This window comes from Eptatretus burgeri, chromosome 16, assembly GCF_056783735.1.
Source record: "Eptatretus burgeri isolate ZD-2024b chromosome 16, Ebu_testis_v1, whole genome shotgun sequence".
Lineage (NCBI taxonomy): Eukaryota > Metazoa > Chordata > Myxini > Myxiniformes > Myxinidae > Eptatretus > Eptatretus burgeri.
Window position 1 is genome coordinate 9,506,604 of NC_140976.1, and position 20,739 is coordinate 9,527,342.

Sequence of the window (20,739 nt, forward strand, 5' to 3'; positions counted from 1 at the left end):
CGGAACATGATTGATGGAGCTGTTGTGACGCATCTTACACACGTTTTTGCTCAAAGCTGAAACGTCCGCCTGCTGTCCAATTTCAGGAACTGCATCTTCCATACGATTAATTTTTCCATACCGATTTTGGCGTTTGACTTTCTTATTCAATGAAAGTGGTAACAGGTTTACTTCCTTCTTTAGCGCATTGGGTGTGTCCTGCCAATTTTCACCCCCAAAATTCACAATTGATAATAGTGAGTTCATCACGAAAAGTACATCTAGCCACCTTGCTGATAGCACCTTCAATATCTGCCTATTTTCAACAGGATACTTCCTGATTTGACGTCGCAAAACGGGAACAAAATTCGGCATTTCTCTCTCATTGTATACGTTTGTTTTATTTACTTTATTTTTTGGTGGAAGTTTTAGCATTTTTTTTCTTCCCCTCAGGGAAGGGGTCATGGGCTTGGTTTAAGACACACAACATCAACCACACAACCCCCCCCTTGGCAAGACCCACACCAACAACACTCCGTACACAATCGTCCATCAATGCTCAAACGACCTAAAAGACTTATCAACATCCCCATACCCCTCCATCTCCATAACTTCCAGGTCCCTATCTCATTCTAATTTAAACGTATCTACTTTTTCTGTTGCCACTACCTTTCCAGAGAGACCATTCCTTGCATTAACTACTCTCTCAGTAAATGTCCCCTACCTTACAACCTTCTTAACTCTCCTCTTCTTTACTCTCAGGCTATGGCCCCTGGTCCGAGCACTGTCGACTCTGTTAAATAATTCATCTTCACTTATTTTATCTCGACCTTTCATGATCTTAAACATCTCTATCATGCCTCCTCGTAACCGCCTCCTTTCTACTGTATAAAGCCCTGTCTCCTTCATCCGCTCCTCATGGCTGAGTCTAACTATGCCCGGAATCAATCTAGTAGTCCTGCGCTGAACCCTCTCTGTGGTATCTATATCCTTCCTAAGTTATGGTGATCAGAACTGCACACAATATTCGAGATGTGACCCTCACTAAATCCCTGCACAATGTTCATACCACCTCTTTTGATTAATAATTCATCCCCCTCCTCATACAACCGAAAACCCTATTTGCTTTACCTATAGCTGCCTGGCATTGTGCTGCCTGCTTATCTCCCATATCTATTACCACCGCCAAATCCTTCTCCTGCGTGACACGCTCCAAAATTACCCCTTACATCCTGTAATTGGTTCACGAAAAAGTAAGTGACCACTATATTCGTTATTTGGTCTGTCTGTCTGTCTGTCCAACTGTCCCGAGCATAGCTCCGTGGGTTTTGATCCGATCCTGATAAAATTTTGGTGGGAGGTTTATATCATGATCTCGTTGTGTTTTCCTGAGAATGGGCGTGGTGTGCCCATTATGGACGTAGCCACGCCCAAAAAACGTGTTTTTAGGGGGTAGCCAATTTCAATGGGCATCTTCTCTGAGGGGATTTGTCGAATCTGGCAGGGGTTTTGGTATTTGGTTAGCCCAATGGCACCTGCATAGCCCCACGGAGCTCGATTTTTCATTTTCGTCCCAAGGTCACGAACTTTGAAAATTGCGAATTTTGACATAAAAATCCATCTTCTCCGAGGGGGTTTGTCGAATCTGGCAGGGGTTTCAGTATTTGGTTAGCCCAATAGCACCTGCGTAGTCCCACGGAGCTCGATTTTTCATTTTCGTCCCAAGCTCAAGGTCACAAGGTCACGAAGTTAGAAAATTGCGAATTTTGACGTAAAAATCCATCTTCTCCTTGGGGGTTTGTCGAATCTGGCAGGAGTTTTGGTATTTGGTTAGCCCAATGGCACCTGCATAGCACCTGCAGTTCATCTAAATATGTCAACCACTGTAGTTATTTTCTTGTATCAATATCATCTATACGATTGATAACCATATCTTGCGACGATGGTTTTTCAGTTTCAGCATTTCATAAGTCTTCAGTTGCTATTCCAGCAGCGACAAAATCTCGATAACATTCAGCATTTTCGCTCATGAAATCACCCAATCGTCTTCGTAAAGAAATATCATTTAAAGTTGTCACACCAAGTGGGATGGGATGATCTTCCCGGTGTGTACCCCGGTCAGAATAGGTACACCGTATCCCTGCGTGTCGTAAAAGGCGACTAAAAGGGTTGGCGTCAGGAAGGGCATCCGGCCATAAAAACATCGCCTCAAAAGGAAACCATGATGAGTACAACTGATGGGCAGGGTACAGCCCGAAGTACCCCGTGGGGGTCCTCACCCCCTCTCGTTAAAACTCAAGGTGGGGAACCCGATCGAAGCAAGGGAGGAAATTTTTCCATTTATGATGACCAATCGTCTGATGCCCCACGTGGAGATCGGTTTCTGAGGTTTGGTACATGGAATGTAGGGACAATGACAGGGAGATCTGGAGAAGTGGTTGAAACATTGGTCAGAAGAAGAGTGGACAAATGTTGTGTGCAGGAGACACGGTGGAAGGGAAGTGGTGTGAGAATGGTGAAGTGAAGGCAGGGGCAGAAGTACAAGTTTATGTGGCAAGGGTGCCCGGAAGGCGTGCATGGTGTTGGTGTAATGTTTTCTGAGGAGTTTGTAGACAGTGTAGTGAGTGTGACTAGAGTGAGTGAAAGGTTGATGATGGTGAGAATTGTGATCGGAAATCTCTTGGTGAACGCCATCTCAGGATATGCCCCGCAGGTCGGTCGAAGCGATGAAGAGAAGAACATGTTCTGGTGTGCGATGGAGAAGTTGATGGAAAATGTGAAAGATGAGGAAGTTGTTGTGGTTGGAGGAGACTTGAATGGACATGTGGGAAGGACTCCAGACGGTTTTGAGGGAGTCCATGGGGGTTATGGATATGGTGTGAGAAATGGAGAAGGTGAAAGGATCTTGGAGTTTGCTGATGGAGCTGATTTGTTGCTTTGTAATACTCAATTCCAGAAAGCGAATAATAAGCTTATTACATACACGTCAGGTGGGTTGACGACAACCATTGACTACCTGATGGTGTGTCAGCGAGATAGGGGAAACCTCCGGGACACAAAGGTGATCCCAGGGGAGGAGACTGTTTCGCAGCACCACCTGGTTGTCTGCGATATAAGGGTGAAAGGTGCGCGGAGAATTCGGCGGGTGAAGTACCAACCGAGGATGAAGGTGTGGAGGTTGAAAGAGGCGACAGTGAAGGAAGCATTAAGAGAGAGGCTGAGTATGGTTGAAGATGATGTGGTTGAGCTTGAAAGTGGTTGGATGTCAATGAAAGATAGTCTATTGGGAGCCGTTGGTGAGGTATGTGGATGGACAAAAGGACCACCGAGGCACTCGGAAACATGGTGGTGGGGTGATGAAGTTGGAAAGACGATTAAAGAGAAGAGGAAGAAGTTCAAGGAATGGCAAAAAGGCAAAGGATACGGTGGAAGAAGAGGCAGCACATGAAAGTTATAAGGAAGCCAAGAAGGCTGCAAAGAAAGAGGTTGCAAAGGCGCAGGAGGCCCATAGGAACATGTTCGGAGAACGTTTGGATTCAGAGGAGGGTAAGAGAGCGGTATTCAGGATTGCAAAGCAGATAGCGAGAGAGGTTTGATGTGACGGGGGTGAGTTGCTTGAAGGATGAAGTGGGACAAATTGTTGTGGATTCAGATGGAATTAAAGGAAGATGGAAGAGATATATGGAAAGGCTGTTGAATGTAGAAAATGAATGGGATAGAAACATCGAGAGTAACCCGGTTTTAGGACCAGCAGAGAAGATAACTGAGAAGGAAGTTGAGGAAGCTATAAGAGCAATGAAGAGTAGAAAAGCAGGAGGGCCGACGGGAGTTGTGGGAGATATGTTGAAGGCAGCGGGAAGTTGGGGTGTGAAGAGAATGACAGAGATCTGTAATCTGGTGGTGAAAGAAGGCCGCATTCCAGTGGATTGGGAACTGAGTACCCTCATCCCTCTGTACAAGGGGAAAGGTGACCCTCTGGACTGTGGCTCCTATAGAGCAATAAAGTTATTGGAGCATGGAATGAAGGTATTGGAAAGGGTGTTGGAGAAGAGGATAAGGAAGAAGGTAAAGATTGACAAAATGCAGTTTGGATTTATGCCAGGAAGAGGAACGACAGATGCAATTTTTATTGGAAGGCAGTTGCAGGAGAAGTACATGGAGAAGAGGAAGAAGTTGTTTTTTGGGTTTGTTGATCTGGAGAAAGCATTTGATAGGGTCCCACGCGAAGTAATGGCATGGGCATTGAGGAAGTTAGAAGTGGAGGAATGGTTGATCAGAGTAGTGATGGCCATGTACGAGAGAGCACGCACAGCTGTAAGGACGAAGGATGGGAACAGTGGTGAGTTTGAGGTGAGGGTAGGAGTGCACCAGGGGTCGGTACTAAGTCCACTTCTATTTGTAGTTGTGATGGAGGTGCTGGCTCGGAGGGTAAAGGAGGGTTTACCGTGGGAGCTGCTGTATGCAGATGATCTGGTGTTGATTGCAGAGAGTATGGATGGACTGAAGGAGAAGATGAACAAGTGGAAGGAATGTATGGAGGCAAAAGGTTTGAAGGTGAATATCGGAAAGACGAAGGTGATGGCAAGTGGTAAAGCATGTGGTGAGGTGGAAAGGACTGGGAAGTGGCCGTGTGCTGTGTGCAGGAAGGGTGTCGGAGTGAACTCCATTCAGTGTACAATGTGTGCTGAATGGGTCCATCGAAAATGTCGTGGGGTGAGAGGGTCATTAACCAGTGTGGCAGCTACATTCAAGTGTAAGGTGTGCATCGAGGGAGCAGCAGATGAAGGAATTGTTGAGTTGGATCTTGGAGATGGTGTGAAGCTGGAAGGGGTGAAAACATTTTGCTATCTCGGAGACATGCTGAATGGAGAAGGTGGATCAGACTCTTCGACGGTTGCTAGAGTGAGATGTGCATGGAAGAAGTTTCGGGAACTGAGTGGCGTGCTGACAAAGAGGGGAGTGTCGTTGAAGCTGAAGGGAAAGGTGTATGCTACATGTGTGAGGAGTACGATGATTTATGGGAGTGAGACGTGAGTACTGAACATGGAGCAGCAACAAAGGCTGGAAAGGGTGGAAATGCGAATGGTTCGGTGGATGTGTGGAGTATCGTTGAGAGAGAGGAAGACAAATGATGACTTGCGGAAGATGATGGGAATAGAGTCTGTGATAGAGGTTGTGAAGAGAAACAGGTTGAGATGGTTGGGTCATGTGTTGAGGAAGGATGAAAGTGACTGGGTGAGAGGAGTGTTGGAAATGAGTGTAGTCGGAAGTAGAGGACGGGGAAGACCGAGAAAAACTTGGCTAAATGTGGTGGAAGAGGAAATGTGGGCAATGGGATTAAGAAGGGGAGATGCAGAAAACAGGGTAAAGTGGAGAAGATTGTCATGGGGCCCACAAGGCTAACCCCTGCTTTTGCGGGGAAAATGTCCTTTAAATGCTTGTGTGTGTGTGTGTGTGTGTGTGTGTGTGTGTGTGTGTGTGTGTGTGTGTGTGTGTGTGTGTGTGTGTGTGTGTGTGTGTGTGTGTGTGTGTGTGTGTGTGTGTGTGTGTGTGTGTACACCAAGTCTGTCAAGGTGATAGCACACAGAGTAAAACATACAATTCCCATCTCCAGGAACATCAATGACATTCATGCAAGCTTTTCTTGCCATAGATGAAAGCTTTGCATAATCTGTCTGACCCTTTTCAGGAAATTCCGAAACAGACACAATATCAAACACAGGTGCACCACAAACAGCTTCTTTACCATCTTGATCTACTTTTCTCGACCATCACTCGAATACGAATACACTTCAGTTGATGAGGATTGTCCTTCAGATCTTGTACTTTCACCTTCTTTGTCATCATCCGCTGTGTTCGATGCAACACTATCATTTGAATGTAAATGAATTTCACTGGAGCAGCATTGCAGTTCAGTTGTTCTATTAACCATTTCTTCCTTTTTCTGAGATATCTGTGCTACAGTTTCTTTGTCTAAAGATATATCCTTTCTAGTTGCCCAACATTTTGTTTCAGATGTCATATTTCTACTGCAGATCATTGCTTCAAAAATTTCTGGATCATCGCCAGCAGCGTCATCAGTCCAGTTCTCGTTTATCTCAAGTGATGCATCATGTGGATTGATATCCTTCAACTTCTTCAATGCAGCAAATACTCTATCCTTATCAACGTACTCATCTATCTATAATTCCAGCAATGTGTGTGTGTGTGTGTCTGTCTGCGACCGCAGTTTCTCGACAACCGCCAGTCTGATCTGATTGAAACTTGCCACGAATATTGCCGGGGACCCGCGGATTTGCCTTTTCAAGGTTTGATATTAATCGGACGAGCGGTTTCCAAGTTACGGCCATTTTATTGCTTTTTTCAGTGTTGGAAAGGTGTATATATCGCAGCTGAAGTGTCGTTCCACTTTATCATGCCATTTTTTCGCAAGGATATCTCAGAATAATGATAACAGCATATTAATAATAATAATATAACACAATAATTGGCAGTAATAAAAAGAATAACGTGATACAATGACCAATGTCTGTCAACCAAGAACGACCTATATATTGTCTGTCAACCATTAATGACCAATAACTTCTGTCAACGAATGACAGGACACGGTGCTATGACGTCACAAATGACGTTACAAGTAATGTTTATTTTTTTTTTTTGCACGATTGACGTCAGAATTCTTCTCCTTCTTCGTTTGGTATGACATCACAATCGACGCTGGGACCTGAGTATGTGCCTTTTCAAGGTTTGATATTGTTCTTCATCTTCAGCTGTTTCCCAAGTGTTTCCCAAGGTTTGAATTACTTGTTCAAATTATTAATTAATCCCAAGGTTTGAATTTTCCCGAGGGAAACATCTGTTTCCCAAGGGTTTGAAAGCTGTTTTTTCCCAAGGTTTGAATTAATTGTTGTGCTTGGTAGACATTTGTGAATACATTTACAGAGAGGAGGGCGAGAGAGGGGGGCAAGAGAGGGGGGCGAGAGAGGGGGGCGAGAGAGGGGGCGAGAGAGGGGGGCGAGAGAGGGGGGCAAGAGAGGGTGGGTGAGAGAGAGGGGGCGTCACAATTCAAGAGAGGGGCGAGAGAGTGTGGGCGAGAGAGTGTGGGCGAGAGAGAGGTGGCGAGGCGAGGGGGGAGAGAGGGGGGGCAAGAGAGAGGGGCGTAACAATTCTTCTTATTATTCGTTTGATATGACCTAACAATTGACGCTGGGGACCTGAGTATGTTTCCCAGGTGTTTCCCAAGTTATGGCCATTTATGATACGGTTGGTCCAGTCTAATGAAAAAAATGTCCCAATCCAGTCGTCGTTTACGAGAGCGAAGGAACGAAGCTGCACATACTGGCACGGACCTACGGGCACGCACCTACGGGCCCGCACTAGTACATATAATGTGATGAATGTTTCAAACTTCTTTTGAATTTTATTGGCACTATCTGTGATTCCGATGGCAACCGTGGCAAAACTTTGCATACTTCATCTATGTTGGTAGGTACATTAATAGCAGGACCATGAATGCCATGCTGTTTCCCCCTTGGCAAACCATCCATTTTCATAAAAGGTACTCTTTGGCATATGAACCTAAGTTCCAGAGCATTCAGGTCTTTCAATTCCACTGGTTGTTCTTGTAAAAAGAGATTGTTAGATTTTGCTTGTGCTGGCATCTTTCCTCTCTTCAAAGTATCATCACATGTTCTATAAATCAATTCACGATTATCATACGACTTCACTCTGAAAGCCAGCACATTATCTAACAACTCTTTAGATAGAAGCTTTTGTGTATTTGTTTTCTTTTAACTGTACCACGGACATTCTGTACATGAGACGATGACATGAACAACAAACATAATCAGCGGAATCTCTAACTATCTTCAAGAACTGTTCAAAAACAGCATTATGTGATGGTATGTCAACACGCCTATTTCGTCGTCTATTTTTCATTGACGCTGCATTCTTTCGTGTCCTTTGTATTCTTTTCAATGCTGTTTCATCGATTCTGTTCTTTGTTTGACTAAGTTTGTTATTTTTCTGCGTATATTCTGGTCTTCTGATGTTTCCAGTAATCGTTAATTTCCATGATGTGCTCTATCTTTTCCATGTCTATGTTATTTTTCATATACAGTTTCATTTTTTCTTGATTCTTTCAATTATGTATTATTAGTTTCAAGTCGCTTAGTTCTCTTTTCAGGTGTCTCCTTGTTTCTTGAATCAATCTTTGTGTGCTTGTCAGCTTCAAGTCGCTTGCTTCTCTTTTCAGGAGTCTCATTATTCCTTGATTCACTCATAGACCTCTTAACAGTTTCAACTCGCTTCGTTCTCTTTTCAGGTGTCTCATTATTTCTCAATTCCTTCATTGACCTCTTGACAGTTTCAAGTCGCTTATTCTTCGTGCTGTGGTTTTATTTTTACGCAATTCACACATTTTCAATTTCATTTCATTTCGCTTTTTTGAAGCATATTTCCTTCATCCCATTTTCTCAACTGCAGTACTATACGAATATCACAAATGCAATAATATATACAACTGCTAAGACACCTTAAATTAGTACCGGCAGCTGCACAACTTCTTTTAAATGCTATCTCAAAAGATTTTTTAAATAGTTTAAAAAAAAGTTTGGGATACAACACACAAATATAAGTTATCTGATGTCAGACAATAGCTTATTAGAATTGATTTGTAACAGTCACAACATTCACTGAATGAAGCACACAAAGCAATCTACAACGAGTGGTGATATTTTTTATTGTAATTATAAGTATCGAGGATTAACACGTCTTCTCTATATCTATAACTAATTAGTGTATATAATACTTCTGCCAAATAGCAGCTTCTGGATTGTATCTGTATTTCACTAATTAGTAAATGCAGAAGCTATTCAATATTTTCAGCAGTTTAAAAAATATTGTTGTGGTTGACGAAATTCACAAACCACCATTCAGGTCCCTTAGGTGAGATATCTCTGTAAGTATATGTGTAGTTAGGCCCAAACCCGTTGTCTAGAGGGAATAAATGTCATTCATGCGGGCTGCGACTCTTCAGGATAGCCGTTTTTCTTTTACTATCTTTATTTTGGACCAGCCGCCATTATTACCACCACCAACCACGTCTCAACAGCCATCACACAACAACCACCAACCACAACGCGGCCATCACAACAACAACCACCAACCACAACGCCGCTTCACCACAACCGCCACGACCTTTACCGTCACAACTCGCCACCATCGCATCACCGTCATCTCGCGCCACTCGTGGGCACCGATGCTGGACTCGTGCGGGGCGCGCACCGAGCAGCGTGTTCAAAAACATCACAGACTTTCCGCAGAAAAACGGATCAAAAACGACTCACGCCCACTTTTGTTCCGTCCAATCGGTGAGCGAGGGGCGATTTGGCCCCGCCTCCAGGGCGTTGGAGGGCGGTCACTATATGCAAATTCATGCATCAAAAAGCATTCACGCCCACTTTTCCTCGGGCCATTGGGGAGCCAGGTGAAGGGTCGGAGGCAAAGGGTCAAGGGTGAAAGAGCGAAGCCACGGGGCTTATAAAAACGACTGCGTTCGTCAGAAGAGGGCAGTTCGCAGTTGGGAGTTCGCGGAGTCGGAGTGAAGAGGACGGAGCTGTGGAGAGGCGGCGGCGGCGAAGGCGGTTGAGGGGGTGCTCGCGTCGGATTCGGGGAACTGCGGAGGGAGAGGCCGGCGGCGCGAGCGAGGTCGTGGTGGAGACGCTCGTCGCGGGACCCGAGATTTTGTGAAATCCTCCTTTCCCCGAGCATCAGCAACCCCCTCCTGTTTCCCCCCGCGCTGAGATAGTGCGACAAAAGGGGGCCCCCTTTCCACCCCCTACCAGACACTGTCCGCAGGCCCGCGGAGTTGAGGCACCACCGCCACTTCGCGTCTCATCATCAGACGGGTAGGCCCGACACGGTCTCGGCCCCAGGCCCGCCTACCCCCCTCATCCTGGAGGGTGGTTCTCTTTTCTTTTGCTTTGGGAATATGTTTGTCGGCCCCGTCTGTGAAGTAAAATTGTATAAGTGTTGCCGAGTGCCCGGTAGTCGGATAGATCTGCATTGTTGCATTTGCTTTTTGTCTTCTTCTTTTACATGTGCTTTTGGTGGAATTGTATATGTGTGCTTTCCGTTCATCGCGAAATAAATGTGCTTATTGTTGAACTGTTTTCCCGCTTCGCTTCGTCATTTCTTTCATTGAATCCCCATCTTGCTTCACGTAAAGGGTTGGTCGTGGGCTAAGACGCCCGATAATTAATCGAACCGTCGAGGCCGACGAATAACACCGCTCGGTTATCCCGATAGTACGGAACGGGTCGCTTAAGTGGCCCGTGTCCGAAGTCGACCTGCGGCGAGGTGCGATCGCCCGGTCTACCCTCCGTGTGGGTACTTAGGTAGGTCGAATTTGGCGAGCAACCCTATCCCACGCGGGGGCCGATTGGCACGATCGCGGTGAGACCGAAAGGTCCACCCGTGACTGGTTCCCGGCGTTAGTCCGAGAGGGTCACGACTGGATTGTCCGTCCGGTGGGCGACGTGCCGCGATTCGAGTTACGTGGCCGTCAGCACGCCGGCGGGCGCGAATCCGCAACAATATATTAAAATATCAAAAAGAACACTTGTCAATTATTAGTCAATGCAAACTCTATCACTTTATTCAACAGTTCAAATAGTACAACAGCAATAATGTGGTTTCCCAGAGGCCAGTCTCGAGTAGTATAAGGTACTGTTCCTTACAGCAAGTTTGTCGCCTAACCGCTAGTTCAAGTTTGTTGCCTTATGGCTAATTCAAGTAATGCAAGGTTAAGCTTGAGAATGCAGTTCTCTCGCTCAATTTGAGCTTTTTTTTTTTACGAGGTTGCCTTCCTTTGAATGAGTATCACGCCTTTTGTATATATATATATATATATATATATATATATATATATATATATATATATATATATATATATATATATATACATATATATATATATATATATATATATATATACATATATATATATACATATATATATATATATATACATACATATATATATATATATATATATATATATATATATATATATATTGTTACGGCTGTGGAAATTCGCAAACCACCATCCAGGTCCCGTAGGTGAGGTATCTCTTAAGTACATGTGTAGTTAGCCCCAAACCCGTTGTTTAGAGGGAATTAATGTGGTTTGTTCGGGCTGCGACGCTTTGAGTCAGTCGTTTTTCTTTTTCTATCTTTTATTTCAAACAAAAACCAACGAGGACGCTCGGTGGGCTTTTCCCGCCTGTTTTTCGCATAATTCTTCTCTGCGCTTGGTGTGAGGGAGGAGAAGCGGGGTGCGGCAGCTGGCGCCCGATTGGTGGATGCGCGGTGTGACACGGCCAGGGAGGAGGAACGCCCCTCTTCGAGACCTTTCTCGAAGCGCCTCGAAGGGGGGTGGAGCAAAGAACGGAGCGGAGCAACAGGGCGGAGCGCCGGGATACAAAAAGTCGGACACGGGCGGAGCGGTTTTGTGGTTGCTCTTGCCCTCTGCCTGTCCTCCGGCTCGCTCCTCCTCTCCTCCTCCTAGTGGCCGCTGGCCTGGTCTGCTGTGGTGCGGTTCCAAGGCCCCGCTGGTGGGAAGGAGCGTCCGCCATCCCCCCCTCCCGATCTCGGGCATCCACGTCCCCCCCCCTTTCTATCCGCGCTGGGATAGCGCCGAGAACTTCGTCCGTGGCGTCGAGCGGCCAACACATGCCGGCGTGAGGCACGCGGAGAGGCCTAGCCTACCACGCTCGTGCACGGAGTCGCGGCCAGGCGGGACCACGTCGACGGACGTCGGAGAGGGACTCGACGGCCCATAAGGGAAGTCACCTTTTTTCTTTTCGGGGTTTTTTTGGGATGGATCTTGTGGCGCCGTGTCTTGTGAAGTAAAACTGTGTAAGTGTTGCCGTGTGTTCGCGTATTTGGTCGTAGCTCTGCATTGTTGTTTTGTTTTAAATTGATATATGTGCATTCTGACTGTTTGGCTCTATGTGTGCTCTCCGTATGTCGTGTAAATAAAGTGCATTGTGTTGAATTGTTCCCCGTTTCGCTGCGTCCTTTCCTTCGTTTGACTCTCCATCTTGCTTCATGTAAAGGGTTCGTAGTGGGCTTAATATGCCCGATAATTAATCGGAGCCGTCGCGGCCCATGATAACACTGCTCGGTTATCCCGATAGCACAGAACGGACCGCTTAAGCGGTTCGTGTCCGGAGTCGGCCTGCGGCGAGGTACGATCGCCCGGTCTACCATCCGCGTGGGTACTTAGGTAGGTCGAGTTTGGCGAACAACCTTATCCTACGCAGGTGGCCGATTGGCACGATTGTGGTTAGGTCGAAATGCCCACCCGTGACTGGCTCCGGGCGATAGTTCCCGGAGGGTCACGACAGAATTGTCCGTCCGGTGGGCGAGGCAGCCGCCATTCGAGTTGAGCGGCCGATCGCACGCCGGCGGGCGCGAAATCGCAACAAAAAAAATATATATATATATATATATATATATATATATATATATATATATATATATATATATATATATATATATATATATAGATAAAAAGGCGTGATACTCATTCAAAGGAAGGCAACCTCGTAAAAAAAAAGCTCAAATTGAGCGAGAGAACTGCATTCTCAAGCCTAACCTTGCATTACTTGAATTAGCCATAAGGCAACAAACTTGAACTAGCGGTTAGGCGACAAACTTGCTGTAAGGAACAGTACCTTATACTACTTGAGACTGGCCTCTGGGAAACCACATTATAGCTGACGCAACCCTGGTCACCTCTTACGACACAGGGATATGGATTGGGTTTCGCAATGACTCTGGACTGCCCTACAGCCTCTCATAGCGCGGCCCAATGCAGAGCACCCGTCCTCAAGCGATCCTCCAGCCCAAGCCTCCGAGTAGCCGGATTACAGGCGCACGCCAGTACGCCCGGATATATATATATATATATATATATATATATATATATATATATATATATATATATATATATATATATATATATATATATATATATATATATATATATATATATATATATATATATATATATATATATATATATATATATATGAGGGTTTTGCCTTTTTTACGAGGTTGCCTTCCTCTGAGATGAAAGATTCACCCTTTTATGATGTAATGAAGGTTTTGCCTTTTTCACGAGGTTGCCTTCCTCAATGAATGAAAATGAATGAATGATTTGAATGAAGCTTCTGTGTTCCACCAAAACAAAATCCTGAAAAAAGAAAAAAAAACTTTTAACATTGTACGTACAACAGAATACTTAATCATCAAAAAGTTAAAATACTTTCATACTTTATTATGCAGTATATCCTGATTAACTGTTTCTCTGATCCATTATTATTAAAAGTCATGTGCTCCTAAGCATTTCAGCCATTGAGCGAAAAATATAATATTGTTGCGAATTCGTGCCCGCCGGCGTGCGAGCGGCCACGTAACTCGAATCGTGGCACGTCGCCCACCTGACGGACAATTCTGTCGTGACCCTCTCGGACTAACGCCGGGAGCTAGTCACGGGTGGGCCTTTCGGCCTCACCACGATCGTGCCAATCGGCCCCCCGCGTGGGATAGGGTTGTTCGCCAAACTCGACCTACCTAAGTACCCACGCAGAGGGTAGACCGGGCGATCGCACCTCGCCGCAGGTCAACTCCGGACACGGGCCACTTAAGCGACCCGTTCCATACTATCGGGATAACCGAGCGGTGTTATCGGCGGCCTCGACGGTTCCGATTAATTATCGGGCATATTAAGCCCACTGCCAACCCTTCACGTGAAGCACGATGGAGATTCAATCAAAGAAAAGACGAAGCGAAACGGGAAAAACAGTTCAACATAATGCACATTTATTCCGCGGCACACGGAGAGCACACATATACAATTACAACAATTATGCACCAAAAGCGGATGTAACAAAAGAAACACAACAATGCAGATCTACTACTGACTACGCGAGCACACGGCAACACTTACACAGTTTTACTTTACAGACGGCGCCGACAACACATTTACTCAAAAACAAAAGAAAAGGGCCACCCTCAAAGACAAGGGGGCAGACGGGGCCTGTGGGCCGTGAGACCAGGTGGATCCTACCCATGTCTTGTGATGAGCCGCAAATGTGGCGGCGCCCCGACTCCACGCTCCTTCGCGGTTTCGTTGGCACTGCTTGGAATGGGGTGGGAACGGGGCCCCCTTTTCGCACTATCTCAGCGTGGGGGGGGGCAAGGGGGGAATTGTTGATGCTCTGGGGAAAGAGGATAGCTGGCTTGTTTGGGTCCCACGACGAGCGACTCCACTGCGAGCTCGTCGCCGACCGCCGTCTTCCTTGCCTTGGACCCGAGCTATTCGACCTCCTCCCCAATTCTCCTCAGCCGACTGCAGCAAACCACCTCGACCGCGCTCCAGGCTTCAGGCTTCCCCTCTCTGCAGCTCCCTGACAGACTCCGAACCCTGACAGACTGCCACTCTCCAGACCCGACTTGAGTCACGGCTCCACAGACTGCTCCTCTCCAGACCCGACTTAACTGCCTCGACCGAAAAACTCTGCCGCTGCCACACTTCTTCTTCTTCTTCTTTCGGCTGCTCCCGTGAGGGGTCGCCACAGCGGATCATCCGTATGATCCGCATAGTGATTTGGCACATGTTTTACGCCGGATGCCCTTCCTGACGCAACCCTGGTCGCCTCTTACGACACAGGGATAAGGTACACCTATTTTAACCGGGGTATACACCGGCCCAGTATACTGGTACTCATTTCATCGACCTCGGAAGGATGACAGGCTGAGTCAACCCCCTGGTGTATTAATTCAATGGCCCAACGGGGCTTGAACTCAGGACCTCTTGGATCCCAAGCCACTGCCCTAACCACTGCGCCAACACCAGGCTATCTAACAGAGTGTGCCGCTGCCACACTCTGCTCTCCAAAAACTCACTTGACTGAAAAACTCACTAAATTCGCCCCGCGCTCGGCACTTTATAGTCTGGCAGGAGAACCCATATGCAAATTTCTGGATCAGAACGAACTCGGGGGTGGAGCCACGCTCGCCCATTGGACGGAGAAAAAGGGGCGTGAGTCTCCCCTGATCCTCGAATTTGCATATATCGATTCGACTCCGACGCGCCTGGAGGCGGGGCCAAACTGCCCCCGCGCTTGCTGATTGGACGGACCAGAAGTGGGCGTGTATCATTCCTGATCTGGAAAACCTGACCTGACAGACAGACCTGAATGGTGGTTTGCGAATTTCCTCAACCACAACAATATTATCACCTCGAGCCACTCAAAACACAGAACAATCAGCCAAAGTCTGAAATATATTTATTATTATTATTATTAATGCTGTCAGCTGTATCTCACTTGAGTTCTCCAAGGAAAGAAGCTAATACCACAAAGCTCGCAAGCAGCACAACAGCAGACAAGTAGCACTGACACAGCAAAATCTAGAAAAGACAATAAACAACAACAGTTAGCAACTGTAAGCATGTTAGTATGTTATTACTGTATGTTAACTAACCTTTTTCAGCTTAGTTATAAAGTTAACTACTTAACCTATTACTTAGGTTATTACATTATGACACCCAAAATTTGTATAAATATTTTCAAATGCAATGACAATAATATATTATGTATGCTAAATTTGGAATCCGTAAATTTCAAAGCCGTACTAAGAATGCTTTTTAGGTGATCGCAATGACACAAAGGATCTGCAATGGCATGAGAGCCGGCGGTAATGCTGATTCCATATGAGAAAATTTTCAAGGATCTCCCAAGATCATTTCAATAACAAAGATAAATCATGTAACAAATTTTATTGTACACAGTGATAAAGTTAACGAGCATAACTTATTCAAAATTAAGTGACCAGCTACAATTTTCAATCACTTTCTTGAAAGACCCCAGATCATTTCAATAATATCAAGATAGCATGATGCTTGAATACACAAAATTAATAAAATCAACCAATTAACTTATTCAAAATAAACTGCAGATCAGTAATATATCTTCTGCAGAAATTAATAAAGAAAAATGATGTTAACTATTTTTCTGCTCATAATTCATAAAATTAACTAATTAACTTATTCAAAATAAATTGTAGAGGTATAATTTCTTATTGCCGATACTTGGAATACCCCAAATGAACCCATTAATAAAGAATAATGTTAACTATTGTTCTGTTCTAAATTAATAGAATTAACTAATTAACTTTGAAAATCAGCAAACATCACTGCCCTGCAACTACAGACCAATCAGCCTTCTCCCAATCATCAGCAAGGTTATGGAATCCATCATCGCTTCAGACATTAAATCCTTCCTCTTCTCCAATGGCTTGATTTCCGATCATCAATTTGGTTTCAGACCAGGTCACTCTACTCTGGATATGCTGCTTCTGCTCTTCCAACAATGGATGGAGGTCCTCAATGCCAGACAGGAAATCCGAGCCGTATCCCTGGACATATCACGTGATTTTGACACAGTCTGGCACCCTGCCCTGCTCACCAAACTCTCTTCCTATGGTATCCAAGGCCATCTCCACTCATGGCTCGCAGACTTCCTCTGCTGTCGCAGTTAGCGTGTGGCCCTAAATGGAGTTCTTTCATCCCCTCTTCCTATCCAGGCTGGAGTTCCTCAAGGTAGCGTTCTGGACCTTGTTCTTTTTGTGGTTTTCATCAATGATCTCTCCGACTCTGGAAAATCCTCTTTATCTCTTTGCTGATGACTCCACCCTCTACCGTACCATCGGTCATCCCTCAGACCAGCAAGCAGCAGCTTCTTCACTCACTGCAGATCTGGATAAAACCACAAACTGGTCCATCACGTGGAACATGTCTTTCAATCCGGACAAATCTCACACTCTCACTATGTCTCTCCGAAAGGACCGTTTAGAACCCCCCCCCCCCGCCCATCCACTTTTTCAACAATCCTCTGGAAGAAGTCCTTTCTTTCAAGCTTCTGTGTCTCACTATCTGCCATGACCTTTCCTGGGAAAGCCACATTTCAAACCTCGCCTCCAAAGCCAGTCGCTGACTGGGAATCCTCCGTCGTTCAAAGTCCTTCCTCAGCCCACCTGAGCTCCTGACCACTTACAAAGCTTTCGTCCACAGCTTGATGGAGTACTGCTCTCCCCTCTGGACTGGTGCTCCTGCCTACCACCTTTCTCGGCTTCACGCTGTGGAAACCAAGGCATTTTGGATCATTGGCATCTCCTGCAATGAGGCTGAGTCCTTGGGCATCTCACTCTCTCACCGCAGGCTAGTCGGTGGTCTTTCTGTCTTCTACCGTCTCCTCTCCAGCCCCCCCCCCCCCGCTCTGTCTGCGATTTGTCTTGACGTGGATTTCTATCCTCAAACCGCATCGTGATCGAAAGGATTCTTTCGGTTGTTAAGGGATCTTGTCCTCCTCGAGGATTCAACGTCTAGCCGACTCGGTGTTGCATGTATCGGGATAAATAAACCACAGAAGTCCAGTAAAATCAATGTCCACAAGGAGTTCTTTCTTTTGTACAATTTATTTGCTGTCTATCCTCTCCTCCCCCCCCCATCTCTCTCCCTTCATATATATATATATATATATATATATATATATATATATATATATATATATATATATATATATATATATATATATATATATATACATATATATATACACCATTTTAAAGCAGAGAGGGCTTTTGATAGCAAAGAACAGAATGTACAGCTTATCAGCCCGGTCACCTTGTACTTGCAAAAGAACCAAACAATGTCCAGTGTCAAAGAAAGACAAGATTATAAGTAGGTGGTAGGCCTTAATAACTAAATAATAGAACAGTAGAGAGAAAAAAACAAACACTTTGACCTACTCAGACTGAGGCAATGGTTTCTTGTCTCGAGAGTAATAATTTCCCCAGCACTCCCCCCTTGTTGCCTAAAAAGGCAACACAAGTTAAGTTTCACGATTTTTTTTTTCTCACTTGGAAATACATTTTCTCTTGTGTTCGAGTGTGCCCATTTTCTTTGGTTGTCACATCCCCCCTCTTTCACATCGTAGAGCTCAGTCCCTAAGCCTTTCCTGTCCCGCAAGCCAGATGGCTTCATGTGGTTGTACAGCTTTGGACCTGGTCGAGGTTCCGGTAGGCTCCTAGGCCGATAGAAGATAAGGCTACCCGTTGGGCTGCACAGTTGATTTTCAACAACCTATTTCGGGAACAGAGCAGATGGGCAAGAGTGGATTGACAATTCCCGTGAATATTGAACACATTCATGTGCGCTACTTATGGATTTCCAAGTTCAGATTCTATCTCATAAGAGTCGTAGGACTCAGTCTCAAAACCTGGATATGAGGGTGGTGCTTTGGCCACAATCACCTTTTTAGCAGTATTCCTCTTTAGACAAGAAACAATCAATGCCGGCATTGTAATTGTTGCACATCTAACAAGCACCACTGCAATGATGATCCACAATAACCCAACGGAAATCCAATGCAATAGGGTAGTTCCCCAGCCTCCAAAAATCCCTTCAAACCAGGAATAAAGCCCATCTTTCGTAAAATAATTGTGATACTTGACTCCTTCTTGCTTAATCTTGTCAGCTATGTTTGTGATTTTCTCCGAGTTATCAGGGATGTAAGTACAACACTCAGAGTTAATTACAGCACACGTTCCTCCTTGAGCCGCGAGAATGAGGTCGAGCGCAACTCGGTTTTGCATTGAAACTGCACGTATGGCGACGACCTCCGAGTTGATATCAATCATGCCTAGAGCAGTTTTATTTGCCAATAATTCAAGCGAAGCAGCTAACTCTGCCAATCCCACAGACGTTTGTCCTACACCGTAGTGAGGGATTAAAATCATGAAGAACAATTCAGTTGACGTGAAACTCCGTTTACCCCGTTTCAAATGCTCAAAAGGTGACTTAGATAACAGGCGCATATGTGGCAAAATATATGACAAGAAACAAGATCCACTCCAATTAACTGGAAGCCATGGGTATGCTCGATTTCCACACACGAAATAGGTATTATTTAAAGCGACTTGTGGTCCCATCGTGTGATTTTCATAAACATAATGACTGCATTCAGAATTCCCTAATCTTCTTTCTCCCCATGCCTCTTGTACCAAGCATAGTTCAGGTTTTTCTGTCGCCTGTTCAACCATAAAATGTGGAGGCATTTTACTTAAATTAAAATTTGGCCAAAACCAGTTACTGAAATTTTGTTGTCGGAGGCAATTTCCATTTCCATTGGTAACGATGTGGTCGTCAACGTTATTATCTTGTTTATTCCAGTTTTTTACCCTTTGCCAATACCCACACCATTCACTCAGATTGAATGGTATTGCCAGTAGAGGTATTCCAGTAACTGCTGAATGAGGTATCTAAGTACAAACCCAGCAATTGGTTTTATTAAAAGCCTTCGCGTGTTTACGAGAAAGAGCCAGATAAGTGTTTATTCCATGTGGTGAACCCACTCTGCTCGTTAAGCTTCTTCAGTCTCTGAATGCCCTAGGCTTAGTTTGGTGGGTAGTCTGACCCATCTCCAAAGAACATGCAAATAACGTTGATCACAGACAGTACTTATCGGTTTAACAGACCAAGTACACATTGTACCACCTGTGTTTAGTAGTACAAATAATCATGCAATGGAAAGAATCATTAAAGTTATCAGGAAGCAATGTTCTCCTCGGGTTCTTTTTTGGCCGTGTGCCAGTTTGCAGTGTGTGGCATGGATCCATGTTGCTCTTCCTTTACACTTCACAGCCGTATGCGTAGTTAGCAGTATTAGAAACGGCCCACACCAACGTGCCTGAAGAGGGTTCTTCCTTTTGTAAATTTTCACATAAACAAAGTCTCCGGGTTTGAAGTTGTGATGATCAGATGTGGCTGGTTCTGGCAGAGCTTGTTTCACCTGTGCATAAAAAGTTCTTACAGCATCATTCAGAGAGACACAGAACGTAAGCAACGTGTCGTCCATTTGCTGCACGTTCATGTCTTTTATAGTCAAAGGAGGTGAGTTCGGTAATCTAATTGGTCTTCCCATCAGAATCTCATGCAGAGATAAGCCAGTGTTTCGATTTGCGGGAGATCTCATAGTCATGAGAGCAATTGGCAGAGCATCTGGCCATTTTAATCCAGTTTGTTCACAAATCTTGGCCAGTTTATTCTTTAGATATCCATTTTGCCTCTCTACTGCCCCCACAGATTGCGGACGATACGGGCAGTCGAAATGTTGCTTGATTTGCAATACGCGACACAATTCTTTCACCACTTCGGCTGTGAAATGAGTACCTTGGTCACTGGAGATCTTACAAGGTATTCCAAACCTACAGATGAAATCCTTCATCAACAGTTTTACCACAGTAATGGCATCTGCTTTCCGACAAGGGTAAGCCTCAACCCACTTGGTGAACAAATCGACGATGACTAGCGCAAATTCAAAACCGCAGCATTTTGGTAACTGGACAAAATCCATCTGGATATGAACAAAAGGTCCAAATGGAATTGGATGACCCCCTGGGGCCATCTCCACCCCCCTTGCTGGGTTATGTTTTTGGCAAATATGACATGTCTTCCAATACTGTTCTGCAATTGGACTAAACCCCGGGGCAAACCACTGTCTCCCAATTGAAGCACTCATGCCCCCTTTGCTAGTATGCCCGGCCCCATGTGCCAATCGGGCGAGCCAAGGTAATAGAGCTCTTGGTGCCACCACACGACCATCAGATGATCTCCATAATTTGGATTCA